Genomic DNA, 17,816 nt, shown 5'->3' on the forward strand with positions numbered 1-17,816 from the left:
ATCCCGGGAACTACCATCCCATCCATCTGACAAGCCTGATCTGCAAGGGCATGGAATGCATTATCATGGAACTTATAAACAAAGACATTGGCAACCTTCAAACACTGGACCCCACCCAGTTTGGGTTTGTGAAGGGCCGATCATGTCTCCTGAATCTGATTGACTTTTTGAATCAGTCTCCAGAGCTGTGGACGAGGGTAAGGCAGTCCACACAGCCTATCTGGAACTTGCCAAGGCCTTAGACACCATCCCCCACTCTGGAATCATAGATAGCTCACTATGCTGGGCATAAATCCCTATGTCACTCGATAGGTTGCCAACTGGCTTACTGACAGAATCCAGACTGTAAAAGTAGCTGACTCCAAATCCAGCTCCAGACAAGTGACAAGTGGAGTACCTCAGGGTTCAGTCCTGGGACCTCTCTTGTTTGGCATCTACTTCTCTGCAGTACAGACCAACACTAAGGGACTCTGACTAACAAAGTTTGCAGATGACTGCAAACTGGGAGCCATTATTGAATCCCCAAATGATGTGGATATTCTACAAAAGGGCCTTAGAGAAACAGATGCCTGGTGCCAGAGCCATGGGCACAAGCTTAATGCCGAGAAATGTATAGTTATCCTTTGGAAAAAAACATGTACCCATGAATTACCACATAGGTGGCAGGACACTAAACATTGAAAGTGTGATGAGAGACTTAGGGACACAGGTGGACAGTGGTCTCACTTTTGATAACCACATCACCACAACAGTGTGGAAATCCTTCTATGTGGCACACCTCATCACTAAGGGCTTTTCATCCAGAAAAAGGAGGTCATTGTCCCACTGTACTCATCCCTCATTAGACCCATTATAGAGTATAATGCCCCATTTGGTATGTACCTCACAAGACATCTGCAACAGCTGGAGAGGCCACAGAAATACCTCACTAAAAGAATCACAAGCCTAAAGCAGATGCCATATGCTGACTGTCTAAAAAACTCCAGCTATACTCTGTGGCATATCGTCTACTCAGAGGTGATCTCTGTTTAACATACAAGGCCATGTCAAACCCTGAGCTGTTGAACATGCTCCACTTAAAGAAATCCCAAGCCCTCAGAGCCACATGCTCCAGGGATCTAAACCTTGTCATCACAATGAACAAAACATGCTGGAGAGATAGGTTCCTGACCCAGAGACTCCCCATACTCTGGAATAGACTGCCCATACATGTCAAGCAGAGTGCCTCACTGGCCCTCTTCAAAAGAAACCTTGATGATTGGATGGGAGATAGGAAATTTACCCCAGGGTTCATGTCAGTCGCCCTGCTAGACAGGGGTCCAGAGAAGTAAATATTGTGGGAAGAAATATCCAGGGAATTGTTATCGCTAGGCTTGCATAGGCTCTAGGGCCGATAGCCTAGTACCAACCTATGAACCTATGAACCTATGAACACACTAGTCATAGGTTACTCTATAGTCAGGCACACTGATGTCCCACTCACCAGGCTAAACAAGGAGAAGGTTATTGTCAGTTGCCTGTCAGGTACCAAGATCCGCCACATAACCCACATACTCAGGTCACTCCACAACAAGTACAAATAAGACTCTGTCATTGTCCATGTTGGTGTGAATGACCTGAGACGTACCTCCCTGGACTACATGAAAAGAGACATGGAAGAGCTCTCCGATCTTGTAGCCCAGGCAGATATGACCCTAGCCCTGAGTAGCAATCTGCCATCACCCAGAATGATACCGCAGTATGAGGACAAAATGATTGACTTCAACAATTGACTAAGCTTCTGGTGTCATTCTAAGGGGATCCAGTATCTGTCTGCTTGGGATGACATGGTCTTCAGACCATGATGATTTGCCACAGATGGCCTGCACCTGTCACCCCTGGGATTCCGGATACTGGCTAAGGCTCTTGCTGCCCCTATAGTGCCTTCTTTAGGCAAGGTTCAAATAACATATTCACCACCATGACAGGAACAGGCAAGCACAAACTGAGAGTAATGCTACTCAATGCTGGAAGTCTAAATCTCAAAATGCACTCACTCGAGGCACTCCTTGTAATAAAGAACATTGATATCTATGCAGTGACTGAGACCTGGTTCAAGGCTCCAGAAAGCACCAGTGCACTACCAGGCTATAACTCAAACCACACTTTTTGGACATGTAACCTTACCAAAACACCCAAGGCATAGGTGTGTCCATATTCATTAAGGATATCCACCCCTCTAGGCTAGTTGCTTAGCACAATGCATCCAAGGTTATCCAAGTGCAACTACCTCTGGGCTAAACTGCAATCCAAATCGTAGCTTGCTACAGATCCCCCACCATGCCCCAAGATTCCCACTCCTCTTTTCTTGATGTACTGGAAATTATTAGGGTTCAACCAAACACCCTACTAATGGGCGACTTCACCTACCCCACCATTAACTGGGAAAACTACTCATGTACCAACTCATTAGCTCAACATTTTCTGGAATTCATAAACTCCAATGCCCTGGATCAACTTATCCACACACCCACCAGGGGCTACAATATCCAAGACCAAGGCATTACCAACATGAGTGACCGGTGTTCCACACCTGAAGTCAACTCCTCGTTGGTCCGATCCGACCATAAGCTAAACACCCTTGATATCCACATCCCACCCCCCATTAAGGAAACCACAGTATAATATTTCTACAAAGCCAACTTCATGCTTCTTAAGACAGAAGTGGTGGACTTCATGACACCCATGCAGATGGACAATACAGTTACAATTGCTGAATCCTACACAAATGCACTCTATATGCACTTACACGAGTGCATGGATCGCACTATCCAAAACAGAACCAAGACGCTATCCTCCAAAATAAGGAAGCTAATCTGGTGGTCCCCTGCCATAAACAAACTGTACAACAGAAGGAAGAAACTGTTGCAAAAGAGAGTACAATCCCATGAGTGGAGGAGCTTCCTGGTCAGCCTCAGTAAGAAGCTGGGATCCCTTATAAGATCCTCCAAAGCTAGCTACAAAATCAAAACCGCCACTAATTCCAAGGACAACCACAAAGCATTCTATAGCTATGTCAAATATCTCAAGGTCAACACCCAGATCTGCTCTGAGTTACAGCACAAAGGCATGAACATCACAGAACCAACTGATATTGCCAACACCTGGCAGATAGGTTCAGTGCTACCTTCCCCCCTCTCACCCCCTAAAGGGCCCCTATATATAAAGAAAGAATGCAGAGTCCCTGTAATCACAACTATGCAGGTAAAAGCTGCACTCTCTAAAGCCAATATCACAGAATCCATGGGACTGGACAACATCCCAGGCTACGTTTTACATGAACTTCAAAATGAACTGGCTCCCCACTTACTCACCATGTTCAATAATAGCCTCGCATCAGGCTTTGTGTCCCCTGAATGGCACACAGCAGCAGTTATCCCACTCCACAAAGGTGGCACCACAACAGACCACAGAACCTATTGCCCTATAAGCCTGACTAGCCTTTTTGCAAGGCTATGGGGCACATCATCATGGATCTCAGTCACAGAGACATTGGGTACCTCCAAACCTGGTGGACCTCTTTGAGACAATTACCAAGGCATTAGATGAGGGTAAGGAGGTCCACACAGCCTACCTTGATCTCTCAAAGGCTTTCAACACCATTCCCCATTCTGGTATTACTGACATACCCATCCACCTGAACATTAACCCCTACATCATGAGATGGTTTGCAAAGTGGCTCACAGACAGAACCCACAAAGTGGGAGTTGCATACCCTAGATCCAGCTGTAAACCAGTTACAAGTGGTGTCCCCCCAGGGCTCAGTCCTAGGACCCCTCATGTATGGTATATACTTCTCTGAGGTACAGGCAAGCACAGGAGGACTTTGGCTGAAAAGGTTTGCAGACGACTGCAAACTAGGGGCCATAATTGATTCCCCAGCTGATACAGACACCCTCCAGAAGGGTCGCACTGAGACAGATACCTGGTGTCAATATCATGACCTCAAGCTGAATGTCAAAATGTGTATAGTCATCCCCTTTGGATAAAACTAATTACCCGTGGACTACCACATAGGTGCTAGTCCGCTACATAGAGAAAAGGTAGCAAGGGATCTGGGAACCCAAGTGGATAGCAATCTCTCCTTGGATAACCATAATGCCAAGGTGATTAGAATATCCTTCTATGTGGCCCCCCTAATCTCAAATGGGTTCGCATCCAGAACAAAGGAGGCCATTGTGCCTCTCTACTCATGACTTATTAGACCCATTAAAGGATACAACTCCCCATTTGGGATGTACCTTGCAAGACAACTGCAACAGCTTGAAAGACCACAACAGTACCACACCAAGAGGATTACTGACCTCAAACAGATGACCTATGCAGCCCAACTAAAGAAACTCCAGCTGTACTTGGTTGCATACCGCTTACTCACAGGTGATCTCTGCTTGACATACAAGGCCAATATCCAACCCAGTATTGCTGGATATGCTCTACCTAAACAAAAGCACCTGACAGCCACATGCTCTAGGGATATACACCTAACCACAATGATAACTAGGACGTGCTGGAGGGATAGATTCCTGACCTGGAGACTCCCCATGCTTTGGAACATGATTCCTATGTACATCAGGCAAGGCCCCTAACTAGCACTCTTCAAGAGAAACCTTGACGGGTGGATGGGAGACAGACATGTACCCCATGGATCACTGCAGTGGCTCTGCTGGACAGAGGCACAGGGAACTAATGGCTCTGCTGTTCAGAGGCACAGGGAACTAACCTAAGAGGGTGGCAGAAGCCAACACACTCTAGCTAGGCTTATAAATACCCTTGTGCAGACAGCCTACTACCTACCTTTGAACTTATTACATGTATTATATGCATGGATACTTAACTAGCTTTTCCATTTTACTTTGGTATCATGTTGATAAACTGTCGGGTGACTACAAGTCATATGTATCCTGTTATTGTGTATTGTAAATGCCAATAGACATAACTAATGTTTGCCTAACATAACAGTAATGCTATGTAAAATGTAATACATATCTGCCTACAATACTGTACATTACACAGTTATTGGCACAATATCCCACAATGAAAATTATAATTGCACAGTAGGCCCACCTTCGACATGTTATTCTCAGTAATACACCCATACATATGCCTACTGTTGCAATATATCAGCATATACTATCCCCTGTTATAGCACATACTTGTTGGACCAACCCTGTCACTGACAGCGGCTGGAGAGGAATTGTTGGGTTCAAAGCCCTTATATAGCATCCCTTGTGGTATATGCAGTGTTTGCCTTGTGACCTACAGCAGTACACACATAAATACTACAAGCGTTACTATGCTCAACAATACATCACTACAAGATAACTGTTTCCACTATATGCATTGCGTACACTTTAATTAATACTGAACAGGTACTACATACACAGACATACTGAGTGTTCTACATACCTTATTAGTAACCCGAGGTGTCGTTGACTGTTATTTCAATCCTTTTCAGTTTGTGTTTCAATCTTCTTTGTAATGTTCTGCTGGTATATACAGATGGTTTGAGTGTGTGCCAAGCCATCCTTTTATAGTTAAATACCGGTAGCATGTGCTATCTTGACCACCAATTGCTGTTCCAAAGTAGTTAATTAGATGCACATCAGCTGTGCAGCTACTCTATTAGCCAATACCATGGCAACAGTAGTGTATAATTGAGTACTCCACTTGGGCGTTGTCCCTTTGCCTTACTTTCAAGGAAGACAGCCTGGATGTGTTGTTTGTGATGTATTTCAACAGCTATATGGAGACCGACAGAGATATATTAGCTTCATGACACCTGTGGATTGTGTGTAATGGCTAGAAGATGTTGTTCCACATGTGAGTACAGCTGTTATATTTCAGAACATTGCTACTTATGCAGGGTTTGTTTGTACCTGATACTTCTGCAGATGTTTCAGTCTGGCAAGGATGCTTGGGTAGCTCAAGGCTGTATGGCTATGCATGAAATGTTAGGTGGTTTACAGTGTGCTCACCAGACATCTTTGGTTTGGTGTACGTGTATCATACTGTGCTGTTAATCAGTAATTGGTAACACTTCCCGGTGTACACACAACCCTCTGAAATGGGATTAGTGCAAACAAACCCTCTAACATCAGCAGATGTTCCATTGTATAACAGCAACTATTTCACATAGGGCTATGTTAGTGTGTCTCTGACAAGGTATATTAAGGCTTCTGCAAATGTCGTACAGTGAGTGAATGATTTGTGATGTTATTACAGTTTGTATTGTAATTGGTTTGGGTTTGGGGGAGATGTTGGTGGATGTACATAGCAGATGCAGGTGTGTAGGAACTGCTTTTATACATAATCCATATGTGGGTGAGGATTCCTTCCCTATATGAACACCTATCCTTTAGTGGACTAATACTATGGTAATTGCAGGCTGATTCATTAAGGCACTGTTAATTGGTTCCTGTATAGCATGCAGGTGATGTTAGTCCTTGAATCCTTTCGGCAATACATCGGAATGTAATAAAGTGTTGCTACATGAAAGCTGTCTGTGTATTTCTGTCACAGATATTTGCAGTCATTGGAGTTGTGCTGGTGACTGACACTCTTTGGCTCATGTCCATAGGATATATTTGCAATAGTGTATAGGCATATACTTTCCATATCCTTTGTTCGTAAAGTTTGATCATGGCAGAATGTGTGATTGCTATGTTCCATGTTATACTCATGTATGAACACATCAACCACTGTATACGGGATACCTATGGAATCCCGAACGCACACAATTCCGACACCCACACTTCCAGGTCCAAACTCCCATACCTCACATTACCGACAGCGACAGTCAAACTCACAAAATTAACACAAACACGGAACACACACGCATATACAGACACACTGCTACCCACCACATCAAAAAAAACATCCTACATTACGTGTGAGCAGGTGGGCAAGCCCCCCACACACTCCTACTTTAATATTCTACCTCCGAGATTGCACAAACAGACGCATAAAGCAAACCCACACCCACACATTATAGTTCCCCAGGAACACACACCACACTCAGAACACACACTTACACACACTACAGCCCTCAGAAACACACTTACACACAGTAACCTACATGAACCGCAACACCAGAAGCACTAACTAAAAGTCCCTTAACATCGGGATTTTAAACCTCGCTCTTCTGGTGTTTTGGTACTATGATCTTTTGGTCATTAAGCCTCGTGATTACACGCCTCTGTATGTCAAGCATTCAGTATTCGGTAGGTAACCCATTTATATGTACTTCCATGGTTGTGTAGATGTTGTTAACCTATCTATATATCTACATATATATGTATATCCCCATATATCGACATATATCTCTCTCTCTCTCCCTCTCTCTCTCTCTCTCTCTATATATATATATATATATATATATATATATATATATATTATATATATAAATATATATATATAGATCATACACCTTTCATTGGGTACATGGCGGTTTGTCCTATTTCCACACATTCCTCCCTTCTGTGTTTTAACCTGTCAGAAAACACAACTGCTGTTGGTACATCTCTCAGGTAGCTTAGTGGTAGGGTATTGTGAAGACTGAGTACATGGTTGTGTGTTCTAATCCTGGCAGTGGCCATTTTACCTCTCAGAGCAGGCACTGGTAGTGCAAGGGTGATTAAGGCACATTTCAGCGGTTGTGTGTTCCAAATGTTTATTATTCTGTGGAATACTACCTATATATGCAAGCTGTGGTTAAGGTATACTATGTAACATGCAAATCATCTCTGACTTTATTGGGATTTGAAATCTGTAAAAAAATATAAAAAATATAAAAAGGTAATTGCAATACCAAAATGCTAGTATATCTGTCTATTTGCAGTGGGTGCCTTGCGTTTTATGTAGGAAAAACGGAGAGGGCACTCAAAGATAGGATGTATGAACATAGCTATGATATAAAGACCAAGAAAGAGACTAGTGCTCTGTATAAGCATTCTATCAACTGCACCTCTTGTAATGGATACAGATTTGGTATAATAGATGTTGTTAGAAGTAACCTAAGAGGCAGTGACACAAAAAAATATTCTTTTAAAAAAAGAACTAAAATGGCAACTCAGGTTAAAGTCAAACTTATTTCCTGGCTTGAATAAATACATTTCTGTAAAACCTGTATTAATTTTAAAAGCTTCACAAGTATAAATCAGGTAACATGAAGAAGTATTGTTTATTTTCAACATTGAAGGAGACAGATAAATAAACAACTGCATACATTGATTATATAACAAACATATGAAAAATAATTTTTTTATGAAAAGTTTTAGCATTATAGTTAGTACAGTGTTGCTTTTATAAGTATAGGAAGTATTAACATTAATAGTTAAAATGCATTTTGTAAACATATTTTTTTTATATTTTTTACATATTTTTATTTTTCTGCTGAATGAAAGAATAAGCTATCAGCATTTCCCTTTTAAATTTTAATTGATGGCAAATGGGTTTAGATATAAATTAAAGGAAACACATGTAGGAGGTATCTGAGGAAGTCTTGTTTTCAAGACGAAAGCGCTTATATTCTGTTTGCTCCTGTGGTTATAATAAAGAAGATTGTTCGTTTTCGAGGTACCTGGACTCTCATTTGTATTTTTTGATGAGTTTTCCACAATTACTTAGTTTATATTTGGTTATTTCTATTGAGTGGTCCGGGAACCGGTAATTTATAAACCTTTCTGAAGAAATTGGAGAGACTTTTTCCTTGTTTTTGTTGTTCAACTATTTCTACTAGTGGTTTACATGGCATTCAAAATCCGGTCAAGTAATTCTACACTTATTGAGGATGACCTCGGTGTATTCGATAATGTTCAGCAAACCCAAATAGAACTTTGTGCAGTTAGGGAGGAAATTTCAGCCCTAAAGGGTGATTTGACTAGGCTGATTGATATGCTAAGTCAAAACGAGCCGAAAGGCGGTGTTCTGCAAACTAGCTTGGTTTCCCCTGTCTCTGGAAGGTCTAACGTAGCGCCGGCTATGTCAGCTCCACAGTCGTTTCCTTCATGCCCTGGGGAAGACAGGACTATGCATTCAGCATGGGCGACGAGAGAAGGGAATAAATCTAAACTCACAGAAACGGGAGCAGCATTAATCGGAGGAAAAACTACTGTTGTCAACAGTTGTTTAGCACCTTCCAGAAGCAACAAAGGTACTGTGCAAAAAGATTTTGTTAATACTCACACCCCCGTTAATGCGGAGGGCACCAGTTGTACAGTTTTTGAAACGGTGTCTTTGGGGAACATTATTACTAGAAATTTTGACTTTGTTTCTACGGGGGATTCTAATATTAATACTAACATCAATTCACCTGCTATGCACATTAACGGAGAAACACCTACACTCAAGGACATGATTTTCATGTTCGAAAAAAGACTTTTCAAGTTAAAATGTGTTCAAATAGATAATGGGTATTTGCAATGCTGTTGTTATCTTGGTATTGTCCCGCAAGGGCTTAGAATGTTCAAGTACCCTTTTGGTATTTCTTATACTAGTGAGGTGATTAATGAATTTCACGCTTTTTTTGATGAATGTGGAATTAAATGAATTAAAAAATTAATTAAACACAATGAGGTCACCATTGACGTATTAAAAAATCAAGTAGAGAAGTTGAACAATGACATTTTAAAAGATTTATTATTTACTGAATATGAAAATGTGTACAAAAAAGTGTTATTCAGAGTGAACAAAAGGATTGACAATATATTTTTAACATAACAGAAAAAGTTATTAAGAGATAAAACACTGTATGCAGTTAAAAATGAATATCTGGGGCTTAAAACTAATGTGAATTACATTAAAAATAGGATTGGAGACAACCACATATTGAGGGAAGGTGGAACAATTCAACATACAAGAGAGAATAGAACTAGGCATGGGACACACAGAGGTTTGGATGAATTAGATTATTTTTCAGAACAGCAAAAAAAAATTTTATATACCAAGAAGGTTGGAGAGACTGGCCAACAAGAACAGATACAACATGGATTCAGGTCAGAACTATCCACAGACACCACACTCAGAGAACCAGGGATGGACAAGGGTAGGAACAAAAGTGAAATGATTTATGAGGCTGATGTAGATGGAATTGTGGCTGAGTACAATGGATTTAAGATATGCAATTACACTACAAATATTCTGAGAAAAGAACATTTCTTGCTATTGTCCAAAGGGTTTAAATGTGTGTCTACTAGTTATGGAGACATAGCTAATGCCTTAGTTGATTTGAAGTTGTATTTAAGAAAGCTTAATTTAGGAATGGTGTGTAAAAACAGTATTGAACCAGACCCTGAAAATAAAACCGGTCCCTCCAGGGTAAGTACTACAAATCCCCCCCTTCATCCAGTACTCACGACCTTTGAAAAACATGTGACTGATGAATTATATGAAGCCTTTGCCAGGAATAGAAACAACAGGGGACCATCTAATTTAGACAAGGTAGAAAGAACACTGCTTAATGAATTAAGGAATGAAAATAATGTACGTGTTATGAAACCTAATAAGGGAGGGGGCATTATTTTGTATGGTACGGAAGAATGCAACAATGCTATTACAGATATTTTGTTGGACACCAAAACTTATTCGCCAGTTTCCCTTAACGAGATTAACATAGCGTATGGGAGGATTGATTCATTGTTGGAAGAATATGCATTAGAAAATAGAATTACTGGAAAGACCTTGTATTTTCTGAAGCAATGCAACCCCAAAATTCCAAGCATATTCGGGGTGCCAAAAATACACAAAAATATAAAGGAACCTCCATTCAGACCGATTGTGTCCGCAAAGGGCTCCAAAACATACCCTATAGCAGTATTTCTAGATTAATGGACTAAAGAGATAGTCATTAACACTGATCATTTAATCAAAGATTCTTGGGAAATTTTGAGTAAGTTAACGCACGAAATTTGGAAGAGTAATTTGAGTTTTCTCACTATTGATGTTAGTGATTTGTTTACTAGCATATCTAGGTTGGAAGGACACAAGTATTTTAGTGATAGTGTATAAATTTTTTCCACCTTGTCTTATGACAAAATTAAACTAATTTTGGAATTAATGGAGGTAGTGCTTGACAACAATTATATTAATTTCCAAGGTGAATATTATCAGTAGATTAGTGGGGTAGCAATGGGGGCAGACTGAACCCCAGTTTATGCAAATTTAGTCATGCTTGAATGGGAGAATAGATTTGTATTCAAATGCACCTATATGAAAAATATTTGTCTATATGTAAGATTTTTGGACAATATATTTATATTATGGGAAGGTGAAAGTGACAGTGTGGAAGCTTTTGTGCAATACATTAATGAAAGCACCCCTTTTTTTAGATTCACGTACACATGGGATAAAGTGGCTATTAATTATTTGGATACCACCATACAATAAACTAAGGATGGCTTTTGGTCAAAAATATATAGAAAAACCACCTGATATAATAGCTATTTACATTACACCAGCAACCACCCCTTGTTTATGAAAAGGAGTTTAATTAAAGGGCAAGCAGTACGTGTTGCTCGTATGACGTCTGATAAAAAAGATCTAGACTATGAATTTAAGAATTTGAAATCCATGTTTTTAGAAAGAGGTATCCCGATGTACTAATTACCGAGGTACTGGAGGAAGTTTCCAGAGGTTGGGGTAATAGGTACAAGCCACTTTTAGGGAAGCCCTTGGAAGGTAAGGAAAATAGCAACAGTAATAAAAACAAATCTAAGATTCAAAAGGTAAACAAGTATCAGAGAGCTTGTGTTATAGAATACAATGTTTTTTCTAGACCATTTATGCACACTATTCAAGCTAACTGGAGTATGCTTAAGGTGAATAAAGAATTATATGAAATGGTTGGCCAAGCACCCTCTTTTTCTTTCAGGACAGGGATGAACTTCAAAAGAATATTTGAGTCATCTGAACCTCAAAATAAGTATGTTGAAAAGGGTACCCTCCCTTGTAGTAGCTGTAGGCAATGTCCAAACATCTTTAGGGAAAATATTATACATTTGCAAAATGGGCTTGGGAGTATAGTCAAATTTTGCAAAGGAAATTGCAATACCAAAATGCTAGTATATCTGTCTATTTGCAGTGGGTGCCCTGCATTTTACGTAGGAAAAACGGAGAGGGCACTCAAAGATAGGATGCATGAACATAGCTATGATATAAAGACCAAGAAAGAGACTAGTGCTCTATATAAGCATTCTATCAACTGCACCTGTTGTAATGGATACAGATTTGGCATAATAGATGTTGTTAGAAGTAACCTAAGGGGCGGTGACCCAAAAATATTCTTTTAAACAAAGAACTAAAATGGCAACTCAGGTAAAAGTCAAACTTATTTCCTGGCTTGAATGAATACATTTCTGTAAAACCTGTATTAATTCTAAAAGCTTCACAAGTATAAATCAGGTAACATGAAGAAGTATTGTTTATTTTCAACATTGAAGGAGACAGATAAATAAACAACTGCATACATTGATTATATAACAAACATATGAAAAATAAGTTTTTTATGAAAAGTTTTAGCATTATAGTTAGTACAGTGTTGTTTTTATAAGTATAGGAAGTATTAACATTAATAGTTAAAATGCATTTTGTAAACATATATTTTTATATTTTTTACATATTTTTTTATTTTTTTGCTGAATGAAAGAATAAGCTATCAGCATTTCCCTTTTAACTTTTAATTGATGGCAAATGGGTTTAGATATAAATTAAAGGAAACACATGTAGGGGGTATCTGAGGAAGTCTTGTGCTCAAGACAAAAGTGCTTATATTCTGTTTGCTCCTGTGGTTATAATAAAGAAGATTGTTCGTTTTTGAGGTACCGGAACTCTCATTTGAATTTTTTGATGAGTTTTCCACAATTACTTTGTTTATATTTATTAGGATTTGAACCAGGACTGCACAGATATTATGCAAATGCTGTAGCATTACACTATTGGCATTAACATTCCTTCTGCCTATTTCCTATGTCCATGAATTCTATGTGTAAGCTTGACTACACAACAGGCGGAGCCACCCACACCCAGTGAGCTTCTTGAAATGCCGACATTACACATGAATTTAGGGACAATACATTAACATCCTAACTACATTTGGCATAGCCTCTCACTGACACACTTCAGGGGAGACCTTGATGTCTGACTGGGCAACAGTATATACACCCCTGGGATCATGTGTCCCAGAAAAATATAGCCAGGGTATGGGGGAGCCACTCCAGTTTTATAGCTGCAAGACCTGTTGGGGAAATTGAATGCTGTTGGGTTGTCATGTTAACATGCCCTTTTGAGATCACTATGTGCCCCTATCACCCTACAGCACCACAGTCTTCAACAGCTTCCAGCAACTCTGCCTGGAATAATTTCATTGGCTATGTTTGTCATAGGCTCAGTTACTTCATCAATGGTGCAGATAAAGCCACCACACTGTAGCTATGCTTCTAAGTGCCCTTGGGCAAGTAGCCTACTACCCATCTGTGAACCTCTACAGTGCAGGCCATCTCCAACATCATATGTGATTATACAGAGTTTTCTGATCACAATATAGAGTGTAAAATCACCATATAGTAAGAAAACAGTTAAGTACAGCAATAGCATACAGACTACTGATACATAATCACTCCAAAAGCCTATCTTGGAAGATAGTGGACATGTATAGGTTTCAGACTTTGTATTGCTTACCAATAGGTTACCCACAGGAAAGATGGGACACAAGCACAGATGGGATACATCAAACACAAATCCCCTGAATCTGGATAAAGTAACCAACGATAAAAGTATAATGTTCCAAAAAAGCTACCAACTCATTGGAATACACACGGCAAAACAGCACTTTAATAAAAAATAGTTTAAATATATCAAACATTTGAGTGCTTTCACAGAGTCCTCCCTGCTTCCTCAGACATACTTCACTAACTGCTGCTCTTGTTTAAATAATGATACATCTGTGTCAAAACCAATCAGTTGACAGCATCTTGAAAATAAAAATTAAAAAAATACACTATATAAACAACCAAATCATATAAATAATGGACTAAAAATGTATGTAAAAAACTGAAAAAGCTTGCTCTGTAGAGTTAGATAGTGCTAAAACTGTAGAATATATGTATAGATGTTAAAAGATGTGACTAAACATAATAATCAATGTTTCAAAGCCCTGTTCCTGAGAAAAGGTTTCAGTGAAACCTTACTATTTAGTCCAGGTGGTCTGTCAGCCTGAAATCTTGGGGTATAGATAATGTAAGGGAACTAATCAATAGAAAAGGGATAGAAAATACCAAAATTCGACTCGTGTATCCTACTTGAGATCATCTTAGAAAATAATACCTTTGTATTTGGCGACAAGTTTATATACAGAAGGTTGGCGTGGCTATGGGCAATGCCTGTGCTACCTTTGTATTTGGCGACAAGTTTTATATAGAGAAGGTTGGCATGGCTATGGGCATTACAGAATAAACCGGACCAAAAACTACAAACGTGTGAAAAAACAAAATGTGGCAATAACGAGCTAAGCCAGCAGACTGGACAACAAATTCTGCAAGTACAACAAAGGCTTTATTAAAAGTAAGCGCTTTCGGTAGAGAGCAATCTCCCCACCTTCATCAGACAATGACGTATTTAAAAAGTACACTTCTTATATATACATGACAGCGTTCCAATTATTAACCTAATTGATTCATTGATTAATTGATTGGTGATTAACAATGTTTAAAAAGTTTTTTTAAAATTCTCTCTGAGAAATCTTTCTAAAAACTCTACAAATCCATCAAATGGCACGCACAGAAATTCCTTTAAAATCTTTTTAAATATCTTACATTTTGAGGGTTCAAAAAATGTATGTATGTATATGTATATGTTTTAACTGTTTTAAATATTTTAAATATTTAAAACTATGTATTTTTTCAAATGTTTACCCTAATAAAAACAGTATGTACTGAAAATATGCTAAAGATATACTATAAATAAATGTACTATAAATGTACACAATATGTGCCCACTGTCTGCACTATATATACTACATATTACACAAACAAATCCTTGTTCAATTATCATTCAGTGAATTAATAAACTGATGAACTAATAAATTAATAAATTAATAAATTGATAAATTCTAGGTCGAAAGGAAGCCAGACAACATAACTACATCATTAAATAGTCTGATAACAAAATAATTTGATATTACATATATACATGCATGAATGTGTATAGGGCATCTCGAGATAATGTTGTGACAGATCCTATTGTGGCAAACCAAGACAACACAGTATAATCTACTAAAAGGAGGTTCTACTTATTGGAGTATACTCTATGTATGTGCATGTTTGTGGAACAAATGCATGAGATGCAACATCCTGAGCTAAAGGTTGAAAAAATTGTGTGTCCATGGTTGTTTTACTATCATCAATCCTATCTCTTAAGTGCCTTAAGTTTCAAAATACATTTAATAGACACCACCTCATTGAGCCCTGGGAAGGTATATGAGGAAGTGCGAATCTGCCAAAATACCTCCTGTTCTTCCAGTTGTAGTTGCCAAGGACCCCCCCTAATTTGTGGCTGCACTTGTTGTACAACAGTGAAAAAAATGAATGGTCAGGGTGTTGGCTAACATGTTTTGCAAGGGCATTGTTCATATCTCTAATGTCAATAGCATGTACATGCTCATAAATCCTTTTCTTGAAAGGCCTATCGGTCTTACCGATGTAAAACGCAGGACAATGCCTGCAAGTTGCCACATAGACCACTCCTTTTGAGTTGCAATTAAATCTACCATTAATCCTGTACTCTATCCCGGCCATACATACCCTTGAGCCAACTAAAATATGTTTACAATATGGGCAGCAACCACATTTGTTCATTCCCTTTGTCATCTTGTTAGGTTTGGGATTAAATCTTTCTAGGAGGTTCTTTAAGTTCTGGCCTCTTCTATAAGTGAACCTAGGCTTTTCCCCAATACATTTAATAAGCTCTTGGTCTTCCATCAACACCCTCCAATTTTTGATAAAGATGTTTTTGATAGCTTTAAAATCCATACTAAAGGTAAACAGAAAAGAGATGTTACCCCTCATACATCCATTGTTGTTATCTTTGGTTTTAACAACCATTGTACCTTCTCTGAGTATTGGCTGAAAATGGCCAGATTCCCTTTTAGTAATTACCTCTTGCCTAATTTTGTCTACAAATGTGTTTGGGTATCCCCTCAACAGGAACATAGAGAAAATGTTCTCACATTCCCACAGGAAGTCTTCATGTTCAGAGACTATCCTGGCCACCCGAACAAACTGCCCTTTGACAACACTCCTCTTCTGATGGATAGGGTGTGAACTGGTGAAATGCAGATATGTATTTGAAAAAGTTGGTTTTCTAAAAATTGTTGATGTCAGTTTATTAGAAACTGAGTCCTTCCTTATTCTTACATCCAAGAATGTTATTTCATTGTCATCACTGGAATAAGTAAATTCCAGAAATTCAGTTGACTTAGAAATGCTTTCAATGAAATTCGGTATTAAATTACGGGAACCCTTCCATAGAAAAAACATGTCATCTTGGTACCTTGTGTACCAAGAGACATTCGCATGGTATAATTCATTTTGGAACAAACATTGGTGCTCCCATTGTGCTAAAACACTGTTGGCGAAAGTACAACCACAGGGAGAACCCATGGAAATGCCTGTTGTTTGAAGGTAGTGTTTGTTCTTAAACACCAAGTAGTTGTTGGTGAGAATCACATCCAGTAAGATTTCCACCAAGTGCATTTGCTCATTTGATGCCCCTTTACGGAGCATGAAGTCCACGGTCCACTCTACTCCTAACTGGTGTGGAATGACCGTGTATAAATCTTTGATATCAACCACTAGGAATATATGAGTTGAATTGAATGGAATTTTACCAATATTCTCAAGAAAGCCGCAAGAATCTCTACAAATTTGTACTTCTAGCTTCAACATAGGTTTTAGAATGCTGTCCACTAGTTTGGCACAAGCGTATGTGATTGAACCCCTACCATCCACAATCAGCCTGAAAGTGGGGTCCACTATGTCCTTATGAATCTTGGGTGTGCCAAAAATGGAAGGGATCCTAGGTGCTAACATGGTGATATATTGTAAAGTGTCATTATCTATAATGCCCTCCAGGAAGAGATCTTCTAGTGTCCCTTTGATCTTACTGTAAGCTCTGTTTACCTCATTGGTACTGGCTTCAACATAGAAATCTGAATGCAAATATTGAATCATTTTGTTTTCATATGCATATTGGTCCATGAAAATCAACCCACCTCCTTTATCCGGTGCCATAACTCTGATGTTGCATTCATTAAGCATATGAATGAATGCAAATTCATCATTGGTAATATTGCGACCAGATTTGCTCCCAACTCTAATGGTGGGCTTATTTTCCTTAACCATGGCCCTTAGATCAAGTTCACATAGTTTTTCAAAAGTGCAAAGGATGCCAGTTAACGGTGGGTTGAAAACACTGGAAACTCTTAGTGAGCTAAGAAGTGATGGGGTATTCCCCAACATACATGCTAGGTTTAATTTCCGGACAAAAAGTTTTAAATCTATAATGGTTTTCACTAAATCACAGTTCCTGTCCGGAATAAATGACAAACCCTTAGCAAAAAATTCCACTACATTAGTATCAATATTTAGCACTGCATAGTTATAAATTTTAAAGTCTCCAGTGGAATTGTGAAGGATAGAAGGCCCCTGTAGCTCACATGATAAGATGTCATCACCTTCAATTAGGGTGACTAGTGTCTCCGCTGGTTGCCCCTTTTCCTTCTCTGATTG

Source organism: Protopterus annectens, chromosome 12.part0 (genome assembly GCF_019279795.1).
Source record: "Protopterus annectens isolate FY-2018-M chromosome 12.part0, PAN1.0, whole genome shotgun sequence".
NCBI lineage: Eukaryota > Metazoa > Chordata > Ceratodontiformes > Protopteridae > Protopterus > Protopterus annectens.